Below are 4652 nucleotides of genomic sequence, written 5' to 3'. Positions count from 1 at the left end.
AAGAGGAAAATTTCGAATTTTTTTTTAAAATTTTGAAATATACAAAAGATTGGTAAAAAGGAAAAATTAAGGGTCTATTTGTTTTTATTTTTTGAAAACTATTTTTTGTCTCCAAAAATAAAAAAATTTAAAAAATTGTTTGGACAAGTATTTTTGAATTTAATTGTTTTCAAAACTGTTTTTGTTTTTCTCTTTTTAAAACAAAAAATAGAAATAAATTCAAATTGTTTTCATTTTATTTTTCTTGTTTTCAAAATACACTACATTTAAGTATGAGAAAATATAGTTATTTTAATTAATTCCTATCATAAATTATCACTATTAACTGTTTATAATCATTACTATTAATCTATTTTTAATTCTAAAATTATTTTTAAATTAATATAATCAAATATATTTTTATTTTGTTTTGTTTTGAAAAACAATTTAAAAACTGTATTAGAAAATATTTTTTAAAAATAAAAAATGGGAATTGAAATCAAACAGGCTCTAAAGGTTTTAAGCTATCGAACTTAATACCTTACCATTTCTTTGAGTAAATTAGTTTTATTAAACACAACATCTTTTCTAACTTTGTTATAATCAAAATTAGGCAACGTATTTAATAGATGTAATTTCTTGAAAACTTTTATCATTTCAATGATTAACGTATATTTTAGTTATCAAGATAGTCTTCAAAATTTCGCATTACAAATTAGATCTAAAAAAGATGACGTGTAAATTAGGTTGTATGGAATGTAGATGTAGATTAATTAATGTACATAAGCCAAATCTTCTAATCTTAATTGTTGATTTGTTATTGATTTTATTATTTTACAATTTTTAATTTAATATATATAGCTTTTTTTTAAAAAAAAAATTACGTTGCTTTTCTCCTATCTAAGTCAAGATTCTTACTTTCTACGCAATTAATCTATGCAGTCGCGGTGCCAGGACTAGAAGTCAGAGTACATGATAATTTAATTTAAAAAATAATAATTTAAATAACCAAAAATAATAATTATATTATGACTAAAATTGTAATAATATAAAGTAAAGTGATCATCATTTTTCTGTTTAAAAATTTATACACTCCCTGTTCAAAAATAGAAAACATTTTTTGAAGAGTTGATGTTTAAAAATGTAAAGCATTTTTAATTTTTTGATGTGTAATCATTGCTTTTTTTTAAAAAAATGCTCCTATTAATGAATGACTTTATATTTATTGTAAATTATTTAATAGGATAAATATAAAAATGTACAGTTAGTTTGAAAATAGATAATTACTTTATTAAATGGTGAGATTCGATTAAAAATATCTTACATTTTTAAATGGAGGGAGTATTGAACATGTTAATATGATTTTTTTACACAAATATACTCTTTATATCTTTTCTCAATTATTAAAATATTATATATACAATAAGCTCTTAATCCAAATACATTTTATTTAGTTAACTATATTTAGTTCTGAGGATATATCAAGAATAAGAAGGAAGTGTAAAGTTCCACAATTTACATAGGGAGAATTTCAACAAAAGATTAAAGAAGATATTTATGAATGGGTTCCAAAAAAATTAAAAAATTTGCTATAAGATTTTTGGATTGAATTGAAATAAAATGAGTGGCTGAATAGATCGAAATGCCCTTCTGCAAAATAAAAAAAATAATTGACAATTGATATTGATAAATTAACAAGTAAATAGAGCCATGTAAAAATAGTTTGAGGCCTGAGGAAAAATTATTTATTAACCCTGGCATGTGTATGTTGGTCAAAAAAAGCATAGCATGTGTTATCCCTTAAAAAAAAAATCCACTCATTATTTTTTACAAAATTATATATTATAATCTTATAATATAATGATTCTAATAAAATACTAAATTAATTCAATAGTTAAATAAAAATTAATATTGACAAAGTATGCCTACCGCATCTTATATATTGAGATAGAATATTAACACTGATATGGGATGGCAATACATTTTTATCAAAAAGATATAATTAAGACTAATAATACTAATGATTAGTGAAAAAACTAATAATAATTATATAAATTATAAACTAGATTTTAATAAGGGTTAAAGTATTGTGTTGATGATCTAAAAATATACAAGGTCTTGATATCAATATCTATCAATATTTTAGACTTTAGAATAAGAAAAAGAAAAAAATGAAAAGTGAGAATTAGTATATTATGGATTTCACTATTCTTTTGTTTATGTAAATAATGAACTCAATTCAATAATTAATGTTATACTAGAAATAATTGAAACTTTTCAACAAGAAGAACAATTAATACTTTTTATTTTTTTCATCTATAATTAAATATATAATAATATAAATATAAATTACATAATAGGGATATTAATATCTTTTTTTAGGCCTAAGGTAATTGTCTCACTTGTCTTGTAGCTTCCACGGCCTTGTAAGTAAAGTTAGAGAATTAGCAACAACTAATTTGTATTTAAGATAAAATGATTGAGTTAATATGATTATTAACAAGTAATATAATTTACAACTGATATTGATAAATTAACAAATAAAAGTTAGATAATTAATAAATGACATTAGTATGATTATTGACAAGTAAAGTTGGGTAATTAACAATTAATATTGATAAATTAATAAATAAATTTAAAAAAATTAACAATTAATGATGGTGTTTTTCGATCAAATTGAATGAACAAGTCTTATAAAGGATTTAAAAGTCAAGTTAAGTAATTAGCAAATCTTGTTGATAAATTAACAAGTAAAATTATGAAATTAACAAGGAATATTCTTAAGAATATGAAATTAAAAAATTAACTAGTTAACTATTTAACAAGTATTATTAAATAATTAACAAGTACAAGTAAGTTATTAATAAATAAAGTTAGATAGTAATCAAATATTTACTCCTTTAGTCTTATTTATGAGTTGAGAAAGAATGTTTGCTTTGACCTTATTTATAAAGTATCTCAATAATTATTATGTTCTTCTTTACAATTTTGCCCCTATTAAATATAAGGACGTTTATTAAATGCTAGAGTATTTTATTTTAAAGTAGGTATATTTAGTAACGAATCCAAAAAAATTAAATAGTGGGAGCAAATTTGTTACACAAGATAAATGTTAATTATTTTTTAAAATATTTAAAATTAAAGAAATTTATTTTTAAAATTATTTCTCTCCCCATTTATTTAAAATTATAAAATATATATAAGATTTGAGTTAAATAATTTTTTTAGAGGATAAGAGAGAACTTTTGAGGGGAAAAGGGAAAATTTTCTTTCAGGACAAGGGGCAATTAAATTTTTTTAAAGAGGGCAATTGAAAGATTTTGGGTTATTATGTATATTTTTTTTTAACCTTGTCGGGGCAATTGCCTCTATAAGCCACAATGTAGATATGTTCGTGGATATATATAATAAAAATAAAATTAAAAATTTATTAAATTTTTATACATAGTTAATAAATTTTAAAGTCTTTTTTTATTTTGGTGAAAATATTAAAAATAGCTTATAAATATAATCAAAAGAGTATTAATTTTGTAAACAAATATTTTAGCCTTTTTAGCCACCCATTTTATTTCAATTTAATTCAAAAATTTTGCATTTAATTTTTAGATTTTTTTTAAATCTATTGATAAGTATTTTCCTTTCACAATTCTTAATTAAAATTCTCCTATTTATATATCATACTTATAATTTTTCTCAAACACAGTAAACTTTGCCATTATTTGCCACAATATCATTCTGCAAGCTAATGTAATTTAATAATATTAATTTTTTTATTAAAAAAATATTTAAATAATAATTTTATGAAATGTTAAAAATTAAAATAATGCTCCTCTAATTCTTTTTATAAATTATTTTTGATAACATCATTAATATTATTATTAAAAAGATAAAATGAATAAAAGTGTGTAAAGTTTTAAATATATTTTTATATAATAAATTTAAAAAGTAATATTATATTTTTTTTTCATAAACAATAATTTTAAAAATATTTTTTAAATATTATTTTAAAAAAATGCACTGTAATTTTTAAATGTAACCAAATTAACTTTTTAAAACATGTGAGTATAAATTAAATTAAATTTGAAAAATCAAATTAATAACCCCCTTGTAATTTACCAATAATCAGCACCGATTTCCATAATTTCAAATTTCTGTCACATGCTTGGCCTGCAAAGGCTAGCCCCTCTGACGCCGCCTGCAGCCTACACAGTCCAGACGACACACCTGTCCGGTTCAAAACCGAGAATCTCTCGCGCATTTTGGTTCGCGAGCTGGGTTCATTTTTCCCCACATTTTTTCTTTCCTCTTCAATTTCTTCGTCTCAACGTTTCGCGGTGGAAGCATCTTCTTTCTCCTCTTCGTCTCGTGCAGTAGAAACAGCTTTTTTCTGTTCACCGTTTAGTGGTTGAAGCAAGCAGCTTCTTAGTTCGTCTTGCTTAAACATTTTAACCTTCTTCCTCACTATCGTCTTGTCAGCATTTAATCAAAGCAAGCATATATTTACGATTTTGATATTATGTTGGTCCTAATTTCCTGTTGTTAATATTTAATATGTTGATTTGTTAAATTATTATTTTTGATACATGAATGTTTAAATACTCTTAATTAACAACATTTCCAAAGGTTTAATTGTAGAATACACTGAGTAAGATGAGGTTTTTTTGTTGTTGGTA

Source organism: Prosopis cineraria, unplaced genomic scaffold, assembly GCF_029017545.1.
Source record: "Prosopis cineraria cultivar Desert tree isolate PC_DT_omini unplaced genomic scaffold, ASM2901754v1 PC570, whole genome shotgun sequence".
In the NCBI taxonomy this organism is placed as follows: domain Eukaryota; kingdom Viridiplantae; phylum Streptophyta; class Magnoliopsida; order Fabales; family Fabaceae; genus Prosopis; species Prosopis cineraria.
This window is presented reverse-complemented; position numbering follows the sequence as displayed.